The following is a 14,693-nucleotide window of genomic DNA, read 5'->3' on the forward strand; positions in this document are numbered from 1 at the left end:
AGTTAATGGGATGCTCTGAAGTTATACTGGATGTTAGATAGAGAAAGGGAAACTAGTTTGTGGGCCTAAAATTACCCAAAAGTGGAATGGAAAAATCAGTGATAAGAAAGGAAATAAATCCTTGATGCAGCTCAAATATCTAAGGGATAAAGAAGGGAATTCAGTAGAAAAGGCCGCAGGTTCCAAAAATGCATGTTCACCCATGTTTCTTTGGGTATACATTTTTTTTTTTTCTTCTTTCTAAAAAATCTGAATGGGGAAGGCTGTTACTCATTCACAGTTCATTTCTAGACTCCACCTGCTTGGCCAAAGGTGCCAGGATCCTCCAGATTCCTGACACTGCTGAGAGCCCCACTGGTGGCACCACACAAGAAGTTGATGTTTGCACCCTTGCTATCAAAACCTTGTCACATAAACCCACCAGTTGCTTGCTTGGCTACTGTGCACCAGTGCAGCTGATGCAACACTTCCAGAAAACCAGAACTGGAGTCCAGCAAGCAGCAGCTCCACAGAACATGTGCTGTATTAGGTCCTAAGAGTAGTCAAGGGGGGAAATAGGATTGCTTTGATCCCAAGTAAAGCAGAAGAAAAGGAGGAAGTAGGTACTGCCTCGTGTATTTGCAGCACAGGTATTGCCTCATCTGTATTTGCAGCATACCAACCAGTACTTGCTTATATAATAATTGGAGTAAAACCCAAAAACATCACAGAGTGCATGTGTCTCACTATCCGCCCCAAGTGGTGGGGAACAGTAATTAGGATTCTTTGAGGAACTCAAGATTTTGACTTGTTAACTTGGCTTGCAGGGGTAGGCAGTAGAGTATAAGAGAAATTATGATGGCAAAATACAGGAAGGGAAAAATATACATTAGTCATAAGGTAAGACAAATTATGTCTGTCAACTTGATACTTTTATTTCTTACATATATATATATGTATACACAGATATATAAGTAACCTCTGAAATGCTTAGTTATAATTCAGCAATTTATAAAAAAGTTTCTTCCCTGGTACTTTGAATGTTTTATTCCCAAGACAAGAGAAAAGAGGTGGAAACAAAACTGTTCTCAATACAAATCTGATCAGCCCCTTCAGTTTCTTTGTCATGATAATTGGTAATTACAGAGGGAAAAAAAAATCTTAATTTAACATGAAGATTGCTTCAAATGCCTTCCCTACACATGATCTATCACAGCCCACCTATGGATGACATCTGTACTGAAGGTTAGACCAGGTCACACGAATTCTCTGAGCAGCTACCAGCCACTGCTCTCTGCTCCCCCCCATTCCCCAGCACCTAGGGAAGCAGCTAGGGCAGTACCAAGATCTGGATGTTTGAAATGGGCTCCAACATGAGGCAGCTGTTTGAGATACTACATTTCCCTCCCTGTTTAGCCCAGTTACATGGTGCCAGTGAAGCCATCAGGAAAGCTTTGGGCCAGAATCAGAAGCTTAAAGAGGATTAACCCCATTCTGAGAAGAGTACTGGCTAGTCATCCTCTGATTGGGCCAGACAGATCCTTGCTCCCTGAGGATGACTGTGGCTACAGGCATCTGCTGCTGGGTCACTGCACTCCTACCCTCATGAACTGAACCTTTCCAGCAAAAACCTATCCAGCTTTGTGCCCATCTGCTGCACTACACCAGGATGCTTCCTGAGTGATGATAGGTGAGTCTATCCTTCAAAGTCAGCTTCTGTGCTTGTCACAGAATCACAGAATAGTCTGAGTTGGAAGGGACCCTCAAGGATAATAGATTGCAATGCTTAAGTGAATGGCCAGTACAGGGATCAAACCCATGAGCTTGGTGTTATTAGCACCCCTAAAAGGCACTCATTTTCCAAGGACCAGTTTTTGACCAGCATTAGGTTGTGGTGCTCACACCAACCACCAAATTCAGACTTGGATTTCATAACCGGTTTCTGTTTACATCCTGGCTTGAGCGCTTGGTCTGAGTTATGAGGTTCACTGTGGGCTTCCTGTCACAGGTCCTGACATTCCCCAGCCTGGAGGTGAGTTTTCCTGGCAGTATGTGGTAGATAAGCTTTGGTCCCAGCAATGTGGGGGAACTGCTCTGGCGAGTCCCCAGAGGCTCTGGTGGCAGTGGGGAGGGTGATGGGAAATGGCAAAGCTCTGACTAAGGACAGTCAGACCTATTTCCCCACTGCTTGATTATCCAGTTGCCTTCCTTGCCTACACACAAGCACACATGCAGACCTGCACACACACACACGCACAAGATAATCCTTTCCAAGTTCAGAGTTCTGCTATGTGCAGCTTGCATTTTTCTTCCCCCCCTGGAGTAAACATGTGACATCTGTGATGGGGATATTAGATTTGTATATATTAGATGCAGTAGCAGGCAATTTTCAGAGTGGAACTAAACATTTTTAACTGGTCCTGGAAAAGGGGAAAATATTCATATTTCAGAAGAGTATTTGCTAACACTGCTGAAAGGGGTTGCAGTTGGATTCAAGGGTAGCCTTGTCTCTTTGTTTGCTTCTGAATGCTTTTGGGAGCTTGCTTTCTAATCTTGACTAGATACATGTGCTTATGTATGCCCATTTCATACTGCTGCGCTCTTGTGGATTTTTCTGAAGTATGATAGAAAACAGGAAACAGAAAAACCCATTGATGTGAAAGAAATTTGCAGCTGAAACTAGGTTCTTGACAGTATGTACAGGTGTGCTAAAAAAAATACACAGCCTCTCAGAAAATCTAAAACAGGCATTCATGCACAGTCTGTGGTACACTGTAAACAAATCTGCCAACAGGTAATGAGTGAAAAATGTTGGTGACTACTGAACCTCAAACAAATATATTGCACTGTTACCTAGGGAATGTGTGAACTCAAATGTAGTCACAGATTGTACAATATAATTTTATGGGACATTGTCTTTATGAATAACACCTTTAAATGTAAAGGTAGAAGGAACTGACTGTGTACTCAGGGAAAAAAATACCTAGCAATCATGCCACACCAACAGGAGATACCATTGTTTGGAACAAAGCAAAATCAGCTTCAAACCTTGTTTCCATTAAGAAACTGAGCAGTATTGTATATAGATAATGTGAGAAAAGCTGACAAAATCTGTTGTTGTCTGGGCTTTCTGGCTTGCAGCAAGCACTTCTTTGTCATTTATTGGTAATTTCTCAGTGTAATGGAGTTAAACTGGAATTACATTGGTATTATCACTAACGATTTTCAATCTGGTTTGCTTTATGAGACTTTTAGAGAGTTGTTTTGGTGTTCCTATTACTTCTTTCCTTTATTGTAAAGCCAGTTGCAGGATTGCCCTCTCTCACTATAGATTTTGTATATGCTGTGTTTGTATAATATATTTCAGCAGAACAAAGTAATGACTTGTGGTAAAGGAACTCATATGGGAACTTCTTGAAATGTGCACTGCCCATGAAAATATACCCTCTACGTTAACAGTAGTGTTTATCCCACATAACCACAGCAGTTTTAAACTCTGAGTCACATGTTCCCCATTTTTTCTTGCTTTTGGCCATTTGAGCCGCAGATCAGAGAAACCCCCACCTGTAAACCCAAGAACTGACTCCCTTGGAACTGAACTGCCAAGGTTTTTGCTGGAGCCAAGGCATCCACTGTGAATGGGGAGCTCCCAAGAAGGACATCAGCATTTTTCACAGAAATAAACCTTAAATCTTTCAGCTGCAGTTAGGAAATCAGGAGGAGTGTGCAAGTAATCTCCAACCAGGAGCTTTCCTTGGGAACCTGATTTCCATGTGGGTGTCTCCTTCCTCTGTCCAGGGTTGTAGCTGATACCCTGTCATTCCTGTATTTTTCAGAAATACCAAGAGCTCAGCCCAGCCTGAAGGGTTCAGGCAGCTGCTGCTGCACCCTGCCTGCAGAGGTGCTGGGCAGGCACCCTCTGCCTGTGCCAACCAGCTCACAGGAATGCTGGCAGCAGCTCTGGGGCATTTCGAATGCAATGTGTGCCCTCATGCTTCCCCCAAGAATTCTCTGCTGGCCTTACAGCAGTCCCATTTCTGTGCCTTTGTTCCCTGGATTTGCATCAATCCCCGTGGGCTTGGCTGTGTTATCTGTGCAAAGGGTTATGATGTTTTTAAGGTATAAACAAATGTCATGCATTAAATCATTACTTTCATAGACTCATTTAGTGCAAAATCACACTCACACTTCATTTATCAGATCCCAAAGCTCCAGAGAAATCAGGATCGTTTGTTCCTAACCAGGCGGATATAACTGAGAACGGCAGTGGAGGACAGCTCCAAGGGGTTATCCAAGTGTATCTTAAAGCCAGTTTACAGGTCAATAAATACAGGTGTGTTCATTATAGCTGTATCCAGAGGCTGCACAGAGATGAGTTCATGACTGCAGATCATAAAGCTTTCTAATGTTATTCAAGAAGGATAACGCTGAAATCGATGCTTCTGCCTGCTGTGAAGATGTGGTGTAATGAATGACAGAAGAAAGCCACTGCCTTTGCTCAGAGACAACGCACACTTTCTATGTGGCTTCTGAACAGGTGAAGTAAACCAGCTCATGCCAATGAGAGCACAGTTAATACAGATAACAATATTCATTTAGCTCGGGAGACCAGAACTGGAGGTGAACAAAGCAACAGCAGAGTTTGCTGGGAACCTGAATGTCTTTTACAAGGACAATCCTGCTATTTTATGCAAGGGGAAAAAATTTTCCCCTTGGAAAAACTGGAACCAAGATATAAGAAAATTAAAATTTTTCATTACCCACAATTTCTGGGAAATGTTGACTTGATACTTAATATTTTATCACAAGTCCCATGTGAGCAATTTATTTCAACATGATAAAGACATTTCTCTTTACATTTGTGGTTAGTTTCACTTACAGCTATGCCATATGAAATGTAATGTAAATTCCCATAAATCATTCAGTGAGAATCTCTTCTGCCTTGACATTGTGACTTGTTGCAAACAGTGTCTACTTAAGAAATCATCACATTCCCAAAGGCTGTATAGCAAGAGTTACACTTGGGGCTTTCTCTGTAATTTATAGTCAGGAAGGAATCCTGCACTTGTTAGATTGCAGTTTGGAGGGTCAGATTATTTCTTTGTTGGAGCACACCTTGGAAGAGATAGGAAAGACTTATTGGAATACCCTCTGTCCTCTTCATTTTCATCAGCATTAATTTGCAGCTTCCTTGGTCCCTCTTGCTTCCATATTTCCTCTTCAATGAGCATGGGGAGAGCTGGTCTGATATGAAATACCAGTAAGCTACTGGTAAGTATATAAATATGGATAGGTTTAAGCAAGACAGCAAAAAAAGCTCAAGTTCTACTCCCACTCTTACCATACCTTAAAATCATAAGAAATTTGACAGCACTTTCACTGGAATTAAAAAGTAATTTTAACTAAAAGTTACTAAAAAGTTACTTTTTAGTAACTTCTGTGAGATGAAGTAGGCCAGGCTGGACATAGGGCTGGCATATTCCAATACATTAAAAATGGCCAAAAAGACCAAGAAAATCATTCCTGCCACACAGCTTACAAAATTTGTGTCTCTGCTGGAAGGGCAGCACTAGTGAGGTACACCAGAAAACATCTCAGCAGATGTGTTTGCTATGCAGAATTCACTGTATTTCCCATTCAATTGATTTAAAGTGTCTCACAAGGGATGATAGTACATTATAAAAATACATTTTATTTTTATTACTTTATACAAATATATTTTTGTGTCAGTGTTTATAGAAACTAAATTTAGAGTTTTGACAATAATTCACTGCATTTTTGCCTTTCGTCACTTTAATCTTAGATCCATGTATCTCTTGGGATTTCTCCGAGTTTACCTTGAGTTAGTTGCCTAACATGGGGCTGAGATGCTGTTTGAGATGTTCTGTGCTCTCCTGCCTGGCCTCCAGTGGCTTCCCCAGGGACCTGCCAGTGCCCTACAAATTCTTCTGCAACCTGAGGGTGCCCAAAATGGCACTGCACACCTAAAGACCTGAATCCTAGTTTGCAACCCTTTCACTAAGGGAAATAATAGAGGGAGAGAAGCCAGAGATGCTGACATGGAAATTCATGTTTCTAACTGCTGCTGCCTACATTTCTGCTCTTGCAGCCTGGCAGCTTCTTTTTAAGAGCTGCTGCAGGATGGATTCACTTTTTCCCTCTGGTTACACTGCTGTTAGAGCTGCCTGGCAGGAGCTGCAGCCCTTCTGTTTCCTTACTGAGCGTGTTTGTGTGGGGTTGGATTAAGTGAAGCTCCCTGTGGGAATGGCTTCTATGTGTTCTTGGTTCCTTTCCCAGCCTGGTTTCTCTCCGTGCTGCAGACACTGAGATCCAGGTGCTGAGGGGTGGAATTACATGCAGTGCATCCCTGCAATCTATGCAGAGCAGGATTTGGGATGTTAAATGGGGGCAAAGAGCCTCGTCTCTCCAGCTCACCAGCTGCAGTATTGCTTGGGTAGGAAATATTCTGGTTGCCCAGAGCCCACCACTCAGGATGACTCCCCAGTCTTAACCCATCTCCAACATCTTGCTTTTTTCACTTGTCTCTCTTCCCATTTGCTGCTCAGGAGGAAGTTGTATTTTGTTCAGCTAATTTGAGAAAGCCTAATGCTTTGGAAACATTTGTGTGCCAGAATGACGTGGCCTTTTCTGTTTACTTACATGAGGTAATTAGCACTGGCTCAGGCAGAAAGGACCTCCCAAACATTTTGGGGACAGAAGTGGAGGTGTATGAACCATAGGACTTGTCAAGCTGGTTATAACCTCTGCTCCCACTTCTGCCATTTCCTGAGTCCAGTGATGTGGCATCCCAGTGATGCCAGTGCTCCTTTCCAAACAAGAAAATGCATCTTAGCCTCCTCAGAAGGGGATTATTTTCTGCGCTGAAACATGAAACCTTAATTCCTCCTACAACCACGTTTCATTTCTGTGAACAGTTGAGCCTTCTTTGATATTTTTTGAACCTGGAAAAAAAGGAGAATTATTAGAAGTAAAATATGTTATTAAATGAGAGCTGACATGTGTCAGGCTTATTGATGGGAACTTGCATAAAATGTGATATTACTTCATTCCTACCTAATTGAAGATATTTTCAGCCTAAGTGATGTGTAACTGCTCAGTGATTTAGCTCTCTTTTATGAATAATTATATTACATGTATTCTCTCTGGGTGTTTCCATTGATACATAGGATAAGTGTCTCTCAGAATAGCCTGTAAAGGGGTCAGGCAGATCTCACTTCATTGAATCCCTTTGAAAATAGCATATTTTGCTTTCTTAACAGTTAAATTAATAAACACAATGAAAATCCTTTCAAATGAGGGGAATATTCCCTCTGCTTATGATCTAATTCCCTGGACACCCACTTACTAAAGATTTGACAGGAGTAACATAAAGCTACAGTATTCACTATGTGGTTCATTTTTTATCAAACAAGACAGAAAGAATGAAGCCTTGTCTGTGTTTGAAAGCTGTATCATGTTTCTGCCATTTCTTTAGGCATTCTTACAGAAACCTTTCAGTTCTCCCCTTCTCTTCTTCTGCAGGCTATTGTATTAACAACATCTTTTCAGTAATTAACAAAATAATGGTGATTTTTGCAGGAAGCATAGGAAGATCCTCATTCTTACCTGCGTACTCATGTAATAACCAATTTCAAACTGTGATGAAAACAGAAATAATTATAAACACTTCAGAAAATAAAGAAATCTTCAAGAGTAATATTTAATATTAAACACCACACAGAAAATTTCCCAGGCAACAGGCCAAGCTGAGATTAACTGCATCTTTTTTAACAGGTGTTTGTAATGTAAATTTAAAACCAAATAATAAAAAATACTTTGACAAACATTTACATCATCACCATAATCTGCACCTAGACCCAATGAAATAGTAGACAGGAAAGCTGCCAGCATCCAAGCCAGGAGTATGCAAATGCATATTCTGCAGCTCACTGATAGCAGCTGGAGAGCTGAATCTAACTGCACCACTTCAAAGCTTTCCTAGGAAGTAATTGAACACTTAATGATTTTAAAGTTCCAAGATAGTTCTAATGCCAAGTTGTTGTTTAAATTAATTTACCTAGCAAATTATCAACATATGTTTCTGGAAGATGCTTACCTCTGTGTGTGTTTGCAGCCCTGCTACTGTGATGAGTAGAACAAGAAATGCAGTGGAGCATGGATCTTGTCCCAGGACACTGGGTAAGCTGGATAGGTAGTTGGTTCAGGGTGAAGTGAAAAATCCATCTTTCAGACCAAGCATTCCTTTGATATAATTTATTTGCTGCCAATTTGGTATAGTAAACAGGTTTCTGACTGGTGGGAAGAATGATGTGCAGAACTCCAATGATTTCAGAAGGTGAATTAATTATTTTCTTATAATATATTATAACGATATTACACTAACAAGAACTATCACTAACTAGGAAAACTTGTGACTCTCTGTTTGAGAGTCCCGACACACACGTGCATCCAACTGGTCAATGAATCCAAACCACCATTGCCAGAATCCAATCAAGCAATCACCTTGGGTAAACAATCTCCATGCCACATTCCACATGGACACAAACACAGGAGCAGCGAACGAGATAAGAATTGTTTTTATTCTCTTTTCTATGCTTCTCTCATGGCTTCTCTCAGGAGAAGTCCTGAGAAAGTCCTAAGTCTCTCTCTGTTCAGAGGGTAGGTGAATACCACAACTGGGTCTTCTTCCAAGGCAGACTTTGGAGGACATCTTGCTTCAAATGCCACAGAAGACTCAGACTTGCCTGTGACAAAGAAGCAATGGCTTTTGTTAAAATGGCTTTTGTTTTGTGTGATGGTGTTTCAGTACCAGCTAAGCTGGCTTCTGTCAGCTTGAAGCAGAGAAGAGAGGGAGGTCAACTAGCAAAGCCATGACAGGACAAGTACAGGAACTTCCTTCTCTGTCCCATTTCTCAGAGTGCTCAGAGACACCCCTTGAAATGACGAGGCAGCCCACTTTAAACACAAAAAGCAATGCTGTTCCACACCACTTTAATTGAGATGTGGCCTTCATCACCATGGTATGTGCACCTGCATCACCTGAGGCCAAGGTTGTTATGCGCTCCCCTTGTTTCTGCTCCCTTGCCACATCCCAGGCAAGCTTCATTTGCACCACCTCTAGGTGTCTGCACTACATTTGGCAAGATTCTCCAACTTTGCTCTTCATCTCTTTTGGTCCCAAGACTTGCTCTAACCTTGTCTGCCCTTCTATGGGTCAAGCTCAAAGTATGCTGAAAGCTTACTGCAAAGCTGTTCATAGGGCCAAGGGCAAAATAGAACTTGCCTTGTGGATAAATAGGAATTTTCAGCCCTCAGGTTTCTGAATTAAAATATGTGGCCTCAAAAGACTGTAAGATAAGTTCGAGAAAAGTGCTGTGTGGAAAAATGTTTAAGAGCCTTACAGCATGAAAAGGGGAAAGAGAAACTCCAACCAGCCTGGTCTTGCAAAGGATTTTAATCCTTCTTTATAAATTAGCCTCTTTGTACAGATGAAACATGTTTGATCAGATTCCAAATCATGGTAGTGATTTGTGCCAGCTGGGAAGCTGAAGAGTAGAGGAATGTTGGATATTTAAATATTTTACCAGCCCTTCATCCGGGTTAATATTTTATTAGCAGCAAATATGCCTTTCTACTAAGGAATCTACAACTACTGCTCACCATGCTGAGGTGTGGGCACCTTTGCCTTGCACAAAGGCAGTATGAAAGACAAGAGTTGAGGGAACAATTAATGCCACTCATTTCTCATTCCTAAGGGTGCACCAAATGCATCCCTATTGACGAGTGTTTGCGTTCTCTGTGCCTTGATTTGCAATCCTGAGTCTTAGAGTTCAGTTTTTTTCCCACTCGCATTGTTTTCTGCAGTACATACACTGTGCAGCTGCATCATCCAAGCCATGCCAGATCTCTGGGTCTGTGTCTGACCAGGGTGGCAGCTAGGAGGTCAGTAGGACAGAGAGGATTGCAAGACTGTCTACAAAATCTGCTCAAACCTCTGATGAAGTGGTTGCCAGTGGGACAGGCCTGCCCATGGCCTGTCATCCTGTACTCACCAGCAAATGTTTCATGCTTGGGTTATTGGTCTCTCCTTCTGCAGTCAGCTGTGGCAAGAACACCACCAGATCTCTGACAAGGGCAGGGCTGGGTCTTGTCATGCCACCAGATGTAGGATCTCAGAAGATGGTTAGCTCAGTGCTCAGAGTGCAACAGCTGGAGCAGGAAGCAGGTGCAGAATCTGTTTCGTGCTGCCACCTGATCTGGCCATGAGCAGTCATGTTCAGTATGGAAATCTATGTAAATTATTATTAGAAAAAAAAAAGACAGATTTTCTGAGCAGCTGCCTATGGAAAGGGTATCAGTCAAGTGGCAGTATAGAGCTGAACTGGTAGTCTGGGAGCATGGGGAAGCTGCAGTGATAATTCAAACATCCAGATGAAAAACTGATATGTTAAAGTACTGATATATTAGAGTAAACTTTGTGGAAATTTACTGATTGTGTAATGCTACCAAGACTTGGAAACTTTTTTTTTTTTTTTTTTTTTTTTTTTTTTTTTTTTTGTATATCTAGCTAAAAAATCACACCCAGTCTTGCTGGTTGGCCAACTTATAGTAGACTATTTATTCTACCAAAAATATATTTTCTTCCAGTATTTTGGTTGAGTTATTGTACCGAGGGATACCTGGGATTCACATTAAATTTAGTATTTGTGGAGATGATTGTAGTGACTAGGACCACCCTGCTTTGTATTCTTCTTCCATTCTTTCATACTACATGTCCTACTAAATTAATTAAAAAATTGGGGAGCCCTCCAGTGGCTAAAATTTTAGAGCCTAAATTACCAGTGTATTGAAGAGGTATTGAAACATTTGATGGTGTCATCCAACTTTGCAAAAATCCATACAATTTTAATATAGAACTTTACAAAGTATTATCTTTCTATTGAAGACACAATTTTTGAAAGGTCAATCCACTTAATTAGCTGTGGAGATACTTGAGGAAAAAATTATTTTAATGTTTTTTTAGAAAATACCCGCAAATGCAACATATAAAATATCAACTTCAAGCTCTTAGAGTTTTCCTTTTAAAGGTAAAAGCCAGGAATTTAAGGATGTTCTGCATTTGGTAATACAATTGTTCTACTCTTCAGACTCTTACTTGGTATTCTACTTTTCATTAAAAAGAAACCCAAAACAAGCCAACCATCCTCTGTGTGTGTGGGAAATCACAACTCTTGACTCTTTGACAATCTCTATATTGATTCCCTAAAAGTCTGTATATTGCAGGTTTATCCAGAAAATGTGCCAATATGGTGTTCTGTTAAAAGAAGAGAGATAAGTAACCCAGATTTGCAGCCCAGCTGAGGTAAACAAAAAGTGCTGAGGGATTCTGCTCTGGATCTTCCTTGATTTCACTTCTAAAATACTCATTGATTCTCTTGAGAAGAGATTTGGACTAAAACTCTGTGGGGAGATGGGAAAGAAAATACAATTTCTTTGTCCTTAAGGCAGTAACTATCTCCTACTACATGCTTCAGATTTCTGTTAGATCATGGAACTAAGCACAGAGGGAACTTAAGACTTATAAATGAGAAAATTTGGGACAATTTCATATGTGTCTCGTTGCAACCAACTGGAAACCCAATGCAAAGCCCATTTTAGTCAATAGCTTTTGGCTTGGGCTTTTAGAGAAGGATAAATGGATCAAACTAAGAGATGTCCCTTTGAGCCAGGAGGCAATCTTTGCACGGGAAGTGACTGCCGAACTGGCTGCTGGCTTTGCCATTGAGTGGGGTGGTGACACCCAGCCCAAAGCCTCAGGTCCCAGTCATCTATGGCTTGTTGTCAGCTGCACGGCAGCCATGAAGCAGAGCCAGTCTGGTCACTAGCCCACAAAGAGACTCCTGCCCTCTAATTAGCTGTGAAATGACGTTGCTGACTTTGAAAGACTTCACAGTTTGGTTTTTTCCCCTTCCTCTCAAATATTACATCAGGTCTCTCTCACGTTGCATACTGCTCCACAGCCGACAGGTGATTGCAGCGCTTTGTAGGCAACGTGAGACAATAGCCCAGAGCCTGCACAGTGGGACGGGTGTCACAGGAGGACAGTTCCATCACACAGGTTTATCTCAGGGTACACTCACTGACCTTGGCAGTGTTGGGCTGCAGGGAATGTCAGCCACTGCGAGAAAGGCAGAGCATCAGCTTCAGCCTGAGGGAAACACCCTGCTTCCCAAGGATGAGGATGGCCACATTCTGCACTACACTGTGACCAGTGTCCTGGACGCATTGGCTGCTGCTGTTGGTGAAAGGCAATACCAAAGCCCCCTCCTGACTGCCACAGCACAAGTCCAAGAGAAGAAGGTGCAGAGCACATCCATCATCTGCAGAAGCATAAAAATAGCATGGGGTGCCTACAAATTGAAAACGGTCTGTGTCAAGAGCTGTCAAAAGCTGTGGTTGCCACAGGGATAATTGGTTTGTGCCAGCTGTAGTTGATGGGTACCAAGCTGATGAAAGGAGACAGGATAATATGCCTTCTGTTGTTTAATTAAGCATTTTCTAAATCTGTATAAACTGAAAGCTCTGGATGTTGAAAACCACCCAAATGCACCCCAATATTTGTAGCAATGGCAGAATGCTGGGGAAACAGGATTCCTCCTGGAAAGTGCATGCACTCAAAAAATGCAATCCCTGTGCAGGAACAGGCCATTTGGCAATGTTCTTGCCTTGTATTTCCCCCTGAACTGCTCCCTTCAGATTAATGCTTTTCAGAATCTTCCCTTATCACAGGGGCTGCAATCTTTACTTAATACCCTGAGGGAGGGACATCTTGGGTTATTTTGCACAGTGCAAGTGATTGAAATAAGACAGCAAACAGTTAACATCATCCCAAAACTGCTGGCTCCTGGCCCAGTATCTTTTCTACAGTCATTTCAAAGAAGGTGATTAATAGCATGTCAGAAAGCTGCTCTGTATACCAAACACTACTTGAAGGACTGTAAATAGATAAAACTGAACAATCAACTACTGTAAACTAAAATAAGGCCAGGTACCCAAAGGGTTCTGGGAATCTCAGTTGTGATGTCTACTTTTATTGTTGTTAATGGTACGTATCAAGAGGAGATGAATAGCTCTCAAATTAAATTTGCAGCTAATCTCATAGTAGGTGGCAAAAACTCTATCACAGAGGCAGCAGCCTTATCTGGAGGATAAAGTAATAAAATCCAACCTGAACAACACCAGCTAATACACCCAGAAGAAATGAAGAAACACATGTAGCTGTTTGATAGGGCTGGAGGTGCTTATAAAGTAGCAATGCTGGGTGAGATGATGTGCAGCAAAGCCATGAAACTGGCTGTAAGCTCTCAGCGTGGCACAGCAATTAGGCTGGGCAGCCTGTAAAAAAAAAAAAAGCTCATTGTTGTGAGTCTGGGCAACATGAAAAGGATGACATTCATTTCACAGGACTGGCGTGCTGGGGGGAAAAAGATTACTGTTTTGCCATCAAGTATTAAACTTGTGAGGAAAAGGCTGGTGGTCTCAGAAGTGTTTATCCTTCCAGAACCTCCCTCTCTGAATTCTCTCCGTGTCCCCAGCTTGGCCAGTTTTGCAGGGATCTGCTCCTGCAATCAAATCTGAACCAGGAAGAGCAGGGGTGGCACAACTGTCCCCTCCTGCCAAAATCACTGCTGGGGGCTGGTGAGTGCCCAATAGCCCAGCTGTGCTCTGGCTCTCAGCTGTGGAGCTGGTGGGCATCTTCAGAAGAGTGATTAGTATTGGATGGAAGACTGGTCTCAGCAACAGAGCTAGTGCTGGTACCTCACAAATGTGGTATTTCTCCATAAAGGGCACATATGTCCTCATCCCAAAAATAAGAGGATGGGAAAAGTTTCAGAGATTCAGAATATTCAGAAGTGTGGAATGGCTTTTACACCAGGAGCAGCCAGAACTCTGCAGCCCAGGAAAGGACATTACATGAAAGGACTGAAGTGTTCTAGGTCCAAGCATCCTGGAAGGATGGGTAGGGAGTGACTGTCAGCTGTCCTATGTGAGTTTGATGTCCCACCAGGATGCAGTGACACCAGAGAGTGGCTAGGGCAGAACTGGCAAAAGGAAACAATTTTTCATGGAGTCAGGGTAAAATATCCACACTGGACCAAAAACATCTGAGTAAATTCACAAACATCCACTACAGCTTCTAAATACCAGAATAACTCTTCTGAACGAGGAGCTGCAAATTTTCAAAGGCTGGGAGGTTATTCTGGGAAAACAGACCTAACCTGTTCTTGCACTCTTGCTTGCATATCCACTTGACTGTGGTCAGAGACTCAATACTGGGTCAAATTGGCAAATAATCTGACTCAGTATGGCCACTCTGATGTCTATGATGATGTGTACATGCCCTAGATTTCCTTGTGTATTTCCTCTTGCCACAGCACAAGAGCTGCACCAGGCCGACCATGATGTTTAACTTCTCTCTGCATTTATTGTGGCAGTGGATATATGATCAAGCTACACATCTCTGTGCCTTCAGTAACCATCTCTTTCAGTCACTATCTTCTCCAGGGCAGGACAGGTAATAACAGAGAGCAGCATCTAAACTGGAGAAGAGGGCTTTTCAAAATCTTCCTGAAAAGTGACTTTTAGGCTTCTACACTGAAGTCACTTTTACCACTTTCAGGTCTGGATGCTGG

The 14,693-nt window shown here is 42.0% G+C and overlaps 1 protein-coding gene across 1 annotated transcript in view; it reads left to right on the forward strand.

The window, feature by feature from the left end:
• The first annotated feature begins 1,578 nt into the window (after positions 1-1,578).
• The window catches only part of EPB41L4B (erythrocyte membrane protein band 4.1 like 4B), a 207,498-nt gene continuing 194,383 nt past the window's right edge, over positions 1,579-14,693 (forward strand). The window contains exon 1 of the mRNA XM_077784982.1: positions 1,579-1,669. The gene's annotated coding sequence lies outside the window, so the exon portion shown is untranslated. The remainder of the gene's footprint in view (positions 1,670-14,693) is intronic.

The sequence above is a fragment of the Lonchura striata genome, chromosome 1 (genome assembly GCF_046129695.1).
Source record: "Lonchura striata isolate bLonStr1 chromosome 1, bLonStr1.mat, whole genome shotgun sequence".
Classification (NCBI taxonomy): Eukaryota; Metazoa; Chordata; class Aves; order Passeriformes; family Estrildidae; genus Lonchura; species Lonchura striata.